We start from the raw sequence: 16,257 nt of genomic DNA on the forward strand, positions 1-16,257 counted from the left end.
ATCTCCGCAATGTCTTAAAACAAATTGTCACGTCTCCCTGACGTAGCCAGAATTTGGCCGATTTGCATGGACTTATCCTGCCTTGTAGGTTAAGTGGCCAAACAGAGTCGGATTGAAATTTGAAAATATATGCTTTATTAGTATTGGAAATGCATTTTGGACTTATAGTCTCTTGTCAGTTTAAACGGCAAGTAAAAGCAGAATTTCTGGGTATATATATATATAATGTGATGATCATGATTTCGAATTGTTAACCAAAGACTGTACATTTACCTTCTGAATAACAATTTTAAATCAGTAATAACACAAGTAAAAAATTAATTGTACACAGTAGTAGTTAAAACACAGTTGAGTAAAATATTTTCTTTTGCATGTTTTTAATTTAAAAAATTGTCACATTATTAAATTTGGACTTTAAATACTAGGCTATATCACATGGATCCACATCTAATCTATTGCCCACTAAATTTTCTGGATGTATTCTAATGTGCAGGACATTGTAACATATCTGTGAGCCTATATTTGTGTCATTTAAAAATAGCAATATTTTTTTCTTTTAAATATTGAAAAATAATTTTTATTGTGATAAATGTTATCAATTGGATTGTTTGTTACTTTAAATATTGCTCTTAATAGGTTTATTAAAGATTAAATAACTCTAAAGATGTCTCATAAAAGATTTGTATCATAAAAACATTTCAAAAATTAGTCCAAGCTTTGTTCCAGTGAAAGAACTAAAATCTCAGATTGTAATATCTACAATAGACTTATTTAATTTTTAAACAAATTAGAGAGAGAAAATTTTGCAGATGGTGAGTATCCTGCTAAGTTTCAATGATGATCTCAAGGTTTAGAAATAATTTAATATAGAACACAGTTTTGATAAAAATAAAGATTTGCACAATTCTTAGAAATTGCATTGAACTTATATGCTCTTGAGATAATTATCTTATATTCAAAATATATATTTTAAAAAATCATGCTTGTAGATTTCTTAATGAATTTTTTTTGTTTTAACTTTAGGTTGTTCATTAACAAAATCTTGAAAGAATTATTAGATACAGGGTAATTATTTACAATCAGTACATATATAAAGTATATAGATTTTCTTTGTCCTTGCTTTTTACATTTTTATATATATATTGTCTACTTGGACTTTGTTTATTAGTAGACTTATTATACTAGTGAAGTTTGATTAACAAAGAGGAAATCTGAATCAAATGTCAAAACAAAATATCTTTGTTTTGATGTTTGACTCAGATTTCCTCTCCTTGTTAATCAAACTTCACTAGTATAATAAGTCTACTAATAAACAAAGTCCAAGTAGACAATATATACACAAAAATATATAGATTGTTTTCTGAAGTGTTGAAATTATCCTTACTTCTTTGTAGTAATCATTACAGAACTGTATTCATTTTAAGTGATATTCTAATATTTAGGACTGAATCCAGAAAAAATGTGTCATATGTTTATTTATATATGATAAATTTTTCTTTGTTTGTTTTTCTTATATATATACAGTAGAGCATCGATTATCCAACTTAATTGGGAACCGGGGTTGGTCAGATAACTGAAAAGTATGAAAAAATACATTATTAGTATAGTGTATTAGGCCTGGTTTAAATACTAGTCTTCCTTTCATGGTCGAGCCAGTGCTGCCAGCTAAAGCATGCAAAAATTTAACAAAAATAATATTAAAGTAGACAAGACATAACCAAATATTGTAGCGCCACATCACTAGGGGACATTTGAATTTGCCGACTAGAACATAGTTGCCAGATCTGAAGGTTAAAAAGTAGCGTGGTTGTGCTCCAAAAGTAGCGGATTTCTACTGTTTGTAGCCCAAACAATAAAACTGAATTATTTTGCAACTATCCACTTTTACTAATGAAATAAGTTTGTAATATATATATATGGACATTTGGTGTATCTGCATCAATTTTCTCTAAATCAAAGCGAGTCATTCGCAGGCGCGGCGATTCATTTTTTGAACTTGGAAACTTAGCGACTGCGACTTTTGTTTTCAGTTTTAAGGCCTCTCTGTTTACACTGTATCAAGAATTGTTGTATCTGTTAGACTAGTTTAGAGATTGTCGGAGAGATTAGTAGAAACTAGTTAGACTCGCGTAACTGGTTATACAACAAAGAATACACAAAGATTACACTGTCTTGACTCACGGAAGGTCAGCGCTGGAAAGGGGAGTGTGAAACGAGGTCACCATCCCCGAAGGGTTAACAGCGTCACCAACCTTTTATTACGTAACGGAAGAACGTTTACAAAACATCGCGACACAATTCGTTGTACGTAACGATGTCGTATAACATTTGACAATAATTTCGATCGTTGATTTCAACAATATCAAAATTTAATAACTTTTGGATCGCGTATTGGGAGAGAAAATTGGCAATTCCAACAAGATAATGCTGCCATTCATGCATCAAAGTCAACTAAAAGTTGGTTTGCTGAAAAAAAAATTAATGTAATTGATTGGCCATCATGGAGTCCTGATATGAACCCAGGGAAATGTTAACAATGGAAGTGTTAAGAAAAAGCGACATGCAATATTTACAGGCGCAGATGCGTTTTTCCGGGAAATCAAACATATTTTCAGACCAATCTAAAAATTCTCAAATTAGTCTGGAAACAGGGAAACCTAATTCTTGCATTCTGTGAAAAAAGATGAGATTGGCTATAATGTAATAATTTTAATCTTCGCTGTCGTTACTTTTGCCCGAGCAACACTGGGCCTATTCACTACATTTTGAGTAGACGTTTCCTTTTTTTTAGGTATTCCTTGGAATACCTAAAAAAAGGAAAAAAATGAAACGTCTACTAAAAATGTAGTGAAATCGTCAAATTAGAGAAAGGAACGTTCTAAAACAGACATAGAATCAAGATGTCAAGCGGGAAAAAACAGGAAAACGAAGTAGAAGTACAAATAAATTTGTGAGTAGCATATTTTCGTTTTAAAAAAAGAATTAAAAATAGGCCCATATTGATAGATATATGAGAGGAAAAAATTAATAAAATTAGCAGTGTCAGTGGCAATGGATTGTGGATTACTGGAGCGAACGACGGATAGAAAACGGAAGCAAAGTATCTTTATCTTTGTTAAACGTTGCAACTTTATTTATACAATTAAGTGTAATAAAATTAAAACTTTATTAGTTTTGTATGATACAATAAATATTATGCGATTTTATATATGAAAATAAAGAAGTAGCGTATTTTTAGGAATTGTAGCCTGAAGGTAATTATTACTAGCCCAAAAAGTAGCGTGTCGCCCAATTTAAAATTTTTATAGCGAGGGCACTTAAAAAGTAGCCCAATCCGCTACTTGTAGCCCAATCTGGCAACTATGGACTAGAACGCTGTCGGTTAATCGGGGGTCGGATAATCGATGCTCTACTGTATTTAGGTGATTTGTGTTAATTATTGTTATAAAATTAAATAACTGTATTAAAATTCAAAATATAACTTAGTAAATAAATAATTAAATTAATATATATTAATTTAGTTACAGTTTGAATAAATAGTTAATAAACTAAATTTATATATATAATTTAGAAAAGATTATTTTATCTTAAATGTAGCAATTATCATTCTCATTAATAATGTTAATACTACAATCAAAATTTGTGAATTTAGATATTGATTTTCAAAAAAATTAATTGTTTAAAATATAAAATAGTTTCCACAACTGGATTTGCAAACTGTTAAATCATTATGAGAACCATTTAACAACCTGCTGTTTGTAAAGATCATCTGTTAAATTTATCATATAAGAATATCTTTTGCAGTCTCATACCTGTGTGTATTTTCCCATTCTATTTGCTATTAATTATTCAGGTTTTCTTTTAAAAATGATTGTATAATAATTGATTTACTTTTCTTTAATATTTGATAAAGGAAAACTCTTTGATATATTGAATTAAAATCAAGTTTTTCATTTTGTCTTTTTGATAAAATCTTTCAATGAATTCATTTAATCATACATTAAAATATTATAGCAAGCTGTATAATGAATATATGCTGAATATTTTGAATATATTTTTTTATTAAAAGAAAATAGGCCTAATGTTTTTCAAATTTTTCAATAATAATGGTTTAAGCTCATTGTTGTATTAAATTTTGAAATTTAGCTGCAACTCTTTAAGTAATTTTTTAATCTATTGGAAAAACTTATTTTATAATCAGAAGAAAATTATTCATAACTATAGAAATTGCATTTATTTTCATAATTCATTTATAAAACTGCTTATTTTGTAAAACACATGAGTTATGATTAAAGATATATTTCTAAAGAAAAGAAATTTTTTTATAAATTAAGTAAAATCATTGACTCCTTTTCTGGTTGTTTTATGGAATGATATACTTTTCTCATACTCCTGTTTTCTTTGGAAAAACATTGGATATATACAACAACTTCAACTTTGAGCTCATCACTATTATAATATAATATATGGGAGACTATCCGATTTTCTTTTGAACAATTGGTTTGAATTGCTGTTTTTTTTCTTTTTCTAGAAGGGACATTTGCATATGTGGTGTGGCGGACTTACCATTGGATGCATTTCATATTATTGCTGTTTGTTCTCTTTTGTCAAAATTACGTGAGGAGACTTTTGGGGTTCCCAATTTTTCATTTAATCAGTTTAAAAAAGTTATTTCTGATTTTGATTTATTCTTTAAGGCTTAAAGCGAAAGCTGTGCTTATTTATGTAAATTACGTTTTGGGGCGTGGTCTGCCTACTATTTAATCTGTGGCTGCTTGGACTGCTTGGGAGACTATCCGATTTTCTTTTGAACAATTGGTTTGAATTGCTGTTTTTTTTCTTTCTAGGTAAGTCTAGTTTATAATTATGTCCCAAGCTCGGAAGAGGAAGACCTTTTCTCCAACCGTTTCTGAAAGATCAACAGCTAGGTTTAGGGGTGAGACTTCTTCTGGTGAAGAGGATATTGCGAATTTATTACAGGACTCAAATTTTGATGTGGCAGAGGGAGTTAGGCTTTTATTGCGATTGCATGTTTCGCTGAACGGTAAGGTTGATGAATTTATCAGAAGACTGGATCATCTGACAGAGTGGCTTCAGAATGTAGATGAGGCGTTGATTGACTTCGAGATGAGGTTGGGGGAGGTTGAGTCAAAGGTTGGAGGGGAGGTAACTGGTGTTGAGCATTCGTTGGATATGGATAAAATTTTCACGAAATTTTCTTTTTTTGAGAGAGAACTGGATGTTATGGATAATCAGAGAAGGATGAACAATGTTGTTATCCACGGATTGGAAGAGAGGAAAGAAGAGACTTCTTTGGAAATATTTGACACTGTTAATTCTTTTGCGGTTAATACATTAAATTTATCCTCGCTGCATATTGTAAATGCGTATCGGGTTGGGAAGAGAGTTGGAGATAAACCCAGACCAGTGATTTGCCAATTTGGGTCTTTTAGTGATAAATTGAGGTTTAAAAAGACTGTATTTGAGAATCGGAATCTTAATGTTTCTGTGTATGATGATTTTTCTAAACGTTTGCGAGATATCAGATACAACCTAAGGGTATTTGGGAAGAAAAAAAGGGAAGAAGGAGCAAGAAGTGTTCGGTTAAGTTATGATAAGTTACTGGTAGATGGAGTTCGGTATAAAGTCGATGAAGTATCAGCTAAGGTGGTGCCGATCTCATAGCAACCAGTAATGTCTTCTGTGTTTTCTATTATGGCGTGGAATTGTGCTGGGATTGGTAATAAACCGCGGTCTTTTTGGAGTTATTTATTGAAGTATGATGTGGTCTTTTTATCGGAAACTTGGTTTATTAAGGGTGGGAGCAGATGCTATTGGGAGGAATTAAGAGAATATCATTGTATTGTTGGTGATGCTTTGAGGGCTCACAGTAGGGGTAGACCTATGGCTGGTTGGTTGCTTTGCATTAAATCATCTTTGAAATTTAATATTATTTATAGGGATAGTTACATTGTATTGATTAATATTCTGCTACCATTAGGAGAGTTTAATATTGGTTTTGTTTATATGCAGGAACAAAGGTGGCAAGAAATTTTTGATGTACTGTCCAGGTTTGAGGTCGACGAATCGAATTGGATTTGGTTGGGTGATTTTAATGCACGGACTGGGAACGATAATGTGATTTCGACAAATATATGTGATAGTAGTGGTATTGCTGTTAATAAGAGAAGTAGAGCCTCCAAAGATGTAAATATGAATGTGAGAGGACTGAAAGTTCTTGAGTATTGTGCAGATAATGATCTAATAATCTTAAATGGTCGTGCTTCTGGTGATGAAGCGGGAGAGTTTACTTTTGTTTCCAACCGAGGGTCCTCAGTAATTGATTTGGGAATGGTTACTCCTTCTGTGTGGAACTGTATTAAATGTTTTAGAGTAGAGAGTTGTTTTTGGTCCGATCACTGCCCGATAGTACTTTATTTGGAAGATCGTGCCATAGATTCTTTGGGCGGTTCTGGTACTTGTTACCAGAGGATTTTCTGGGACAGTGGTCAGCTGGAGTCGTTGTCCGCTGATTTGTGGCGTTGCTTGGAGCAGACTCCCAATTTATCTTTGTTGGAGCTAAGTAAGGTGATATTGGATTTTGCCAAAGTGAAAGGATTGACTCAAAGGAAAAAGACTATGGTTGGAATTAATGATTGGTTTGACTTGGATTGTCGATTAATGGTTAGAGCCAGAAATAGAGCTTGGTTAGAGTTCAAGAAAAATGGTTTGCCGGCTCAGAGGAGAGTTTTTGTGTTATACCGAAGTTTGGTAAAAAAATTATGTTTAGCAAAGAAGAAAGAATTTTGTAAAAGGTTACAAAATGTTAAAAATTTTTATAAAAATAATAGATTATTTTGGAATTTATGTAAAGCAAGGGGAAATTATGCTAAGGTTAATATTAGTTTATTTGATTGGTTCAGTTATTTTTTCTCCCTTTATGGCTCTGAAAGTCCATATGATGTTGATTTAGTGGTTTTTAATGATTGTGTGACTTGGTCAAACGAAATATTGGATTCTTACATCTCGGAGGAGGAATTTAGAGTCGTTTTAAGTAAGTCGACTGTTGGCGGTGCTCCGGGAATAGATGGTATTCCTACTGAATTTTGGAAAATTGATAGTGTTTTTCTCTGTTTATTAGATAATTTTAATAAGGTTCTGAGAACTGGTGTTATTCCAGATGAATGGAAGAGTTCTTTATTGGTTCCGGTGCCTAAGGGTGGCTCAAGGTCGGTGCTTACTAATTACAGAGGTATTTCGTTGTTGTGCTGCGTCTCTAAGATTTTTTGTAGAGTTTTGTATTACAGGTTAATAAGTTGGTTGAATTTGAGAGATATTCTGTCAGAGAGTCAGGCTGGTTTCCGTGCAGGTTACTCTACTGTTGATAATATTTTTATTCTGTATACTGTTATCTCTAAGACACTAAGTAGGAAACGGCGTAAGGTTTATGCTTTTTTTATAGATTTAGCATCAGCATTTGATTCTGTTGATAGGGATTTATTATGGAGGAAATTATTAAAGTTTGGATTAAGCTTTAAGTTTGTATCTTTATTGGCAGAGTTATATAGTGGTTCGAATGTTAGGATTAAATGGAGGAATTTTTGTTCTCAGCCTTTCTTTTCTGATAAGGGTGTTAAACAGGGTTGTATCTTAAGCCCTATTCTTTTTAGTTTATTTTTAAATGATTTATTAAATTGTATTGATGATTCCGGCGGAGATGGTATAGTTGTCGGTGGTGTGTCTGTTAAAGTATTAGCGTATGCGGATGATGTGGTAATTGTGGCGGATTCTCCGAGGTCATTACAGAGGTCGATTGACCTTCTGGATAATTATTTAAGCGATAATAGTTTACAATTGAATCTTGCTAAATCAAAAATTGTGGTCTTTCGAAATGGTGGTAAGGCTTCTAAGGCTGACAAATGGTGGTTTCGAGGTGTTCCAATTTCGGTTGTATCTCAATATAAGTATTTAGGTGTAATTTTTAAAAGTAATGGTTATTTTAATACTCATGTGAGGTCTTGTCAAGTTAATGCTGAGATAAAAATGGACAAAGTTATTCATATGTGTCAGTCTGCTAAGTTGTGTAATTTGAAGGATCGGTTAAGGTTATTTAATGCCGTGGTGGGCTCATCTCTCCTTTATGCTTCGGAGGTATGGGGGTTTCAGGCGGAGAGTTTGGATACGGTATTAACTACTTTTGTTAAGAGAATGTACGGGCTTCCAAGGTGTACTCCTAGTTATCTAGTGTCTATGGAATGTTCATTGATTCCTTTGTCTTGTTTGATCCTGAACAAATCTGTTAATTGGATTTTTAGAACGTTGAGTTTAAATGAAGAACGCCTTAGTAAGATTTGTTTGCGTTATGTTGTGAAACATGTTCAGTTGCCTTTGTCGAAGTATTGGTGGGCTAGTTGTTCAAGGAACGGAATCGATTTTGATAATCTGTTACAAGATTTTAATAGTGTTTATTTACTAAAGTTAAATAATTTTGATAATTATATTTTGAAGTTGAATCATGGCATATTATTAAGTTCTTATTGTGAATGGTATAAGAGTTTGAATAAACCTTTTTTTGATTGTTCTATTTATAATAGTAATTTTTCTTCTAATGTTATGGCCGTATTAATGCAAATAAGATGTAATTCATTAAGTTTTTTATGTAATTACAGAAGGGACATTTGCATATGTGGTGTGGCGGACTTACCATTGGATGCATTTCATATTATTGCTGTTTGTTCTCTTTTGTCAAAATTACGTGAGGAGACTTTTGGGGTTCCCAATTTTTCATTTAATCAGTTTAAAAAAGTTATTTCTGATTTTGATTTATTCTTTAAGGTATTTATTTTCATAAAGAGGGTTAAATTGATTATTTCATAATGTTTATTGTATATTTGATTTTCGATTTCTTTTTCATTGTTTTTTTTTAGGCTTAAAGCGAAAGCTGTGCTTATTTATGTAAATTACGTTTTGGGGCGTGGTCTGCCTACTATTTAATCTGTGGCTGCTTGGACTGCTTGGGAGACTATCCGATTTTCTTTTGAACAATTGGTTTGAATTGCTGTTTTTTTTTCTTTCTAGGTAAGTTTTAGCTCTGTTGGTTGTTAATTTCTTTCGGATAGTTCTCCCAAGTAGTTCTTTAAGTTTTATTTTCTGATTTGGATTTAGTTTATAAATTTTGCAATTATAATTTTAAATTATTAATGTTATTACAATTGATGAATATATCTGTGAAATATGTTTTGTTATTTTATAAGATTATGTATACTTTGTTTTGTTCTATCCCCGCATCAGGGTCTTTGTACCAGAATGCTTAAAATAAATAAATAAATAAATAAATAAATAATAATATATATAATATAATAAATAAATATATAAATTTAATGGATGATGAAATAGGAATGGTAATGAACTTTGATAGTTTGTATCTGTCTATTATTAAATTAAATCTTGCTTTGATGCAATTATTAAGTTCATGATTCAACATAAATCTGAGTTATCTGCTCTTGCCCAAATGAAATTAATGAGTTAGCCTCATTAGTTTGCCATCAGTCATTTTTTAGATTCAATGTAAAGTTTTATAAACAAAATAAAGGGGTTTTAATGGGACCCCTATGAAAAGGACTTTTATGCAAACTAGTACTATATAAGCTCAAGAAAGATATTCTCAGATATTTCACAGAAGACATCTTATTTTGTAAAAGGTATATGGATGATGTATTGATAATTTGGAGAAATAGCTGAAAGGTTCAGGAATTTTTGAGCATGGTCAACAAGAATAGACTCAGTTTTAACCTAAAAATGGAACAAGAGAGTACTAGTTGTCTACACTTTCTAGACATTGACATGCCAACAACACATTGCTGCCATATTGTAACAATTCAGCAGATATTCCATCCATACCTGCAGCTTTTCCCATTTTTAACTTGTTAATTGCTCTTCTCACCTCTTGTACACTGATCTCTTCACATCCATGATGGTCCTCATTCAGAGACATCCTAACCTCACAGTTAGTTACCTCATCATTGACAACTGCACATCTGAAAAGCTCACTGAAATACTCTCTCCACCTTTCCAATACATTCTCACTCCTCCACAAAAGATTACCATTCCTATCTTTCACACTTTTTGTTACCACATATGCATCACTACCTTTCACTTTTCTCATATACTTCCAGAAAGCTTTCTGGTCATCTTTAAATACCACTTTCAATTTCTATGTTCTTTCATCAACACATTCTTTGCTCTTTTTTGTGATTCCTTTGCATTCATGGTTACACGTTCTGTACTCATCCTTCCACCATTCAAATATCTTAGGTAAGCTTCTTTCTTTCTCTTTACAGCATCAGCAACCTCTTCATTCCAGCATACAGTGCTTCTCATTCATTTTCCTATCTTCACAATACCGCATACTTCTCTTGCACACTCCACCACACTCTTTTTTACAGCATTCCATACATTCTTAGGGTTTTGTCTAATATCCACACACAGCTGTTAGCTTAGCAGATACACTTTCTCTATACTTTAATTTTTGCTCCTTTAGGCACTCTACTTTCATACATTCTAAAAAATTATTTATGTAATTAAAGTGTTTTGACTATAAGAATGGCATTATTGATTATGATATTCTATGTTTAAGCTCATTTTAATGCATGCTAGAAGGGTCATTTCTCTTTTCACTATGCATGGATTATTTTTTCTTAAACATGCATTTAATTCTCTCAAGATCAACAGTAACAATGTCATATTTCATCTGCAGAAATATATTAAGAATTATAAAGAAAATAACTTAGATTATCAAAAAATTAAATGTAAATTAGAAATCAAAGCAATTTTAAATCAACATTTCATTAAAATAAGCTTAATTACATTTCATTTTTCCAATTGTTTGAAGAAATGTTTTTTTCACTTATGATTTTGTCTTGTCTTAGTTTTCTATAAGATATCCTATAATTTTTCCATGCTTTTTAAATTTATTAGTTTTTTTATTTGTTAATTTGTTTTAGCACATTTTGTATAAAGCAACTTATGTCATATTGCAAACAAATTGGATAGGATAAAAGTGTAAAATAGTGAAGTTATAAAAACTTATATCCATTAGGTGTCAGTATCTGTAGTAAGTCTTTCCAAGTTTTTCATTATATCTTAATAAATTTGATACTCAGAATATATAACTCTTTGAATAAAAATCCTTCCTCCTGATGAGTTGACAATACAAGTTTTATCACTAGAATTGTTCATAAATTATTTTTGACATGATATGAAGTGACATATTCAATTGTAATTGTTTTTAAATAGAAAACAATATATTGTTGAGAACTTTATTGCATTAAATTATAAAAATATATATTTTTATAAACATAGTGAATTTATAATGTATTTAAGTAATAATTAAAATCTGGCAGTACCATTTTGTTTGGCTATAACATGATTAATGCATTGCACAGTAAGCATGAATTGTGGATTCAAGTCCAAGTCTGGATCAATCTTTTCTTTAACAATTTACCTGTAGTCCAAACTATGTAATGTTAGAATTAACTCCAGATTACATATTATTTTGTTATATCCAGATTAAAACCAGGTAGTAACAATTATTACTATATTTGAGCTTGGTCTATACATAATTTTATTTAACAACTTAAAAATGTTGTTACAGTAATATTTTTCTAATTTCCAATACTGACTGACTGACTACATGAGGATTTTCAAGTAATTGTTATAGATTCTCAATTAATATTTAAATTTTTTTACAAAATCAAATGGAAAGTAATGAAAGATTAGTCTCAAAAGGCTGAATCTGATTGATCAGTATTGATTTTCAGTATGTATTGTTTGTAATAATTGTTTTTCACATATGCTAGTTTGTAGATGTTAATCACATTTAAGTTTTCATATTAAATAAATAAATGGCTTTATAACAGAAATCACTAGCAGAAATAAATATATAAATTTTATACTTTAACTTCTAAGAGTATAAGCCTAATACAGAATGTGTAAGAATAAAATATGCATTTAATTGTACTGAGAAATGAGTTTGTTTATACAGAAATTATGAAAAAGACAATTCTAATTAACCCTAAAGAAATTAAATTGCTTACATTTATTTTTCATCCTGAAATTATGATATATTATTAAAATTTTTGATTAAAAACTAAATATATGATTTTTAAAAATCACAAAAAAATAAGTTTATGGAAGCTGGTTACTTATTTTTACAATTTCAGACCATTAACATAAATTACATATATGTTTTTAATTATTTGTGCTTTGAACTGCACAATTGAAATACAAATCAAAAATTTAAATCTAATAAAAAAAATAATATCAGAATTTTAAAAATGCAAATAATAAATATTTTGATTATCTTTTTCAGTCTATTTGCAATAAACACAATTCTGTTTTTTGTACAGACATTTTTAAAATTTTTATTCAACACAGTCAAATGAAAAGTCACTTCTCTGTTTACTCAATATGTTTCAATAAATTTGACTTTTTAAAAATCTTCATTTGATTTTTAATTGTAAGAAAAAATATTCATACTTCCTTCTTTTTAAAAATAATTTCTTAGAATTTGAATTTAGGGTTTTTACACACACTTGAGTAAATTTTAAGATGTGGCTGTTTTCTACAACTTTGACTGTTTCTATACACATTCAAATGTCTTTATTGCAATTGAAACAGTCAGAAAAATTTAATTCAAAGTTTGACAATTTTATGATTGTTTCTTCTTTTTTTTTCCAATACAGAATAGTTGTGTTAAAAGCTAGAGGTATTTTAGTATTTAATTGAAAAAATTGAATAAAAAATAAAATTAAACAAAATTTATGTAAATAATATAAGTTTAGATTATGCTGATGAGTTATAATTGTCTCTTCTCTGATTTTATTAATTAAAATTCAAACATTTTGTTTAAATGCATCTTTTTATATTAATTGGTTTATTGTATTTTTATTACTGGTTTTTAAGGTCTGAAACCAATCTTCTATTTTTCTCCTTTTCATGAAAATAGAAAATTTCATTCACTTTTAAACATCCATAAACTGAAAATAGTTAAAAATGTTGTCAGTATTCAACAGATGCTCTATATAAATTTATATTATTTTTGATTATTATTATTATAAAATTATATATATATATATATAATTTTATAATTTTTATTTATATTTTTTATGGTTGAATACTGTATAATAAAGAAAATTTTCAATATTGAAAATGTTAAACTAGTGAACACACACACATATATATATATATAGTGTGTGTATGTGTTAAACATTTTCAATACTGAAAATTGTCTTTATTATACAGTAGAAGTTTATTAATCTGGCATCTAGTAATTCTGCACAACCTCAAGTTAACTGATAATCTATCATGTTGATATTCTGTGTATGTGTGTAGCTTTTGTAAATCATTGTGAATGCTGATTATGTGCAATAATATGTTCATTAATATTTTTTCAGGATTTTTAGACAAATTTTAACACTATATTTATGCACTGAATCATCTGAAAAATTGATTAAAGAGCATATATCATCAAGTGCTGTTACAAAATGTACAGCAATGTCTGTAATGTTTAGATTGCACATAACTTATAGAATTTTGTAAAAATTAAAAAGGTTTAGTAATTCCTCACCACTCTGGTCTCACTGTTAGGTCACTATAATTAATGAATTAATGATCATCTACTGCAGTGGTTCTTAACCTTTTTATACTTGCGGCCCACCAAATATTTCATAATTTTTTTGTGACCCCCATTTTTTTTAATAATAATTTATATTTGTTAAATTATCTATAATAAATTGATTTTTTTATTATTGCTGTATTTTTTATATAATAAATGTAAATCATAGCTTTATTATTTCATTATCTATTTAAATAACATTCAAACTTCACAATTAAGCATGAAAACTCATTAATTTTTAACAGAAAATAAAATAAGAAACATGATAAATCAATCCAAAGTTGATGCTAAAACTAAACTGAAACTAAAACACTCACAACTTGTTGTAAAGATTTTGCATATCTTTTAAAAAATATTTAAATTTTCAAAGCCTACTACTAAGTCTACTATTTTTCCTAATTATTTTTAAAATTCCAAGCATTAATAGTTTTTTAGAATTGCTTTGGAATAAAAGAAGTAAATACTGCGGTGTAAGTAGCATATTTGCATTTACTTCTTCTGTACTAACAAAATTGTATGTAGGAAGAAATAAAAAATAAATAAAAAAAACTAAATAGGAAAACTTTATCTTTCTTATTTCACTTTTCAACGCGATATTCAGTTATACATCAATTTTCTTTTTTATTATATTCTGAAGAAAATTTTGCATAATTTGGTGGCCCCTGGCAAACTTCTTATGGACCCCCAGGGGGCCGCAGCCCCCCTGTTAAGAATCACTGATCTACTGCATTGTATTTTTAATATACTTATTTTTCTTTTAAGTTTCAACTATCTTTACTATAGTAAATGTAATAGCATTATTATTTCTTACAGTTGCATTGCCGATAATCATAAAGAATATCTCCGTAATAGGTAAAGAAATTCCATATTTTCACGAACCTAACAGATTTAAAGAAAAATTAAAACTGGACAGTATCAAGAATTTAAGATTTTTGTCTTTAGAATTTATTTATATATTCAACATTTTTGTGTAATTCATCTGTGAGTAGAAAAATATTTTACTTATTTAGAGTTTAAACAAAAAGACACAACACCTTAAGTTTGCTGAGAAATTTAATAAAAAAACATAACAAACGTTTTCAGCCAAACCTGTTGGCCATCATCAGGTTAAACAAATTCAAATGTAAACAAAATGGAACAAAAATTTAAATACAAATAAAATAACAAATGAAATATACATATACATGTATAAAAAACATAAAATAAAAATTATTATAAATAACAAAATATGTATATAAATACATATATAGGTTAAATAAATATTAAAATGTATAATATCATCTTATATGAAAATGCAAGATATGCAAAAATAACAAAAATCAAGGCATTAAATTAAGAGTTCTCAAATCTTTTAATTAAGTATTTCCAGGCTGAAAGCAACCCTTCAACATCCCTAGCATTAATGCATGTATCGTGCAATCTGCTCTTATATATTTCAATTTTTTCGGCGCTAATCACCAACGTTGGTGAATGTACTGGTTTGATAATACTTGCTTTGTTCCGTTTGACCACTGAGCCCTGAACTTGCGCCATCTGTGATAGTGTTGTGGCATTAGATCTTTTGCTGACATCATACTTGTTCTCTCAATCTGACTCCTAAGTTTCTATTAGTGACACCAATGTAATTTTTCTTAATGCCTAGTTCCAAGTTTTCATATGGAATCTTGTATACTCCCACTCTTTTTTTTTTTTTTTTTTTTTTTTTTTTTAATGTCTTTGTCGTTCCTTAATAATTTGTACAGGTTGGGAGCTCTCTTGAAAACTAACTTGGACTTTTTGCAGGCTGATGAATGACATTGTGTATTTTAAAAGATACATAGACGATGTCTTTGTACTATGGAGAAATGACCAAAAAATTGATGAATTTTTTAGCAAGATCAACAACAATGATGATGGCCTCATGCTGAAGATTGAATAGAAATGTTCCTTACTAATACATTTATTAGACATTGATATGAATTCAAGGAAGGACATTTGGTCACTAAGGTGTACGTAAAACCAACACATAGCCCTCTGTACATTCCATCTCACTCGAATGATCTTTACCAATACAAAATGACTGCATTCCGTGCCCTTGTTAGAAGGGCTTTTCTCTATTGCAGTAGTGTGGTGGATAGGCAAAAAGAAATCAATTGGATATTATGTATCGCCAGAACTCTAGGGTACAGAGTGGATACAATAACAGCAGTGAGCAGAAGCTACAAAATAAACAAAACAAAGGCTCAAAGCAAAGATTTCGGCAAAATCACAAAGTTTACTTATGATAGAAAGAAAAAAGCCATCATGAAGGAAATCTCAGCTCACAAAAGGTCCAAGTTAGTTTTCAAGAGAGCTCCCAACCTGTACAAATTATTAAGGAACGACAAAGACAACATTGATAAAAAAAGAAGAGTGGGAGTATACAAGATTCCGTATGAAAACTTGGAACTAGGCATTAAGAAAAATTACATTGGTGTCACTAATAGAAACTTAGGAGTCAGATTGAGAGAACAAGTATGATGTCAGCAAAAGATCTAATGCCACAACACTATCACAGATGGCGCAAGTTCAGGGCTCAGTGGTCAAACGGAACAAAGCAAGTA

The 16,257-nt window shown here is 29.8% G+C and overlaps 1 protein-coding gene across 3 annotated transcripts in view; it reads left to right on the forward strand.

The window, feature by feature from the left end:
- LOC136970390 (NFX1-type zinc finger-containing protein 1-like) overlaps positions 1-16,257 on the forward strand; it is a 44,203-nt gene that overhangs the window by 794 nt on the left and 27,152 nt on the right. For all 3 annotated transcript variants that reach the window (XM_067264832.1, XM_067264844.1, XM_067264839.1), the window contains exon 2: positions 14,489-14,656. The gene's annotated coding sequence lies outside the window, so the exon portion shown is untranslated. The remainder of the gene's footprint in view (positions 1-14,488; positions 14,657-16,257) is intronic.

This window comes from Centruroides vittatus, unplaced genomic scaffold (assembly GCF_030686945.1).
Source record: "Centruroides vittatus isolate TY-2023 unplaced genomic scaffold, ASM3068694v2 contig_1048, whole genome shotgun sequence".
Taxonomy (NCBI): domain Eukaryota; kingdom Metazoa; phylum Arthropoda; class Arachnida; order Scorpiones; family Buthidae; genus Centruroides; species Centruroides vittatus.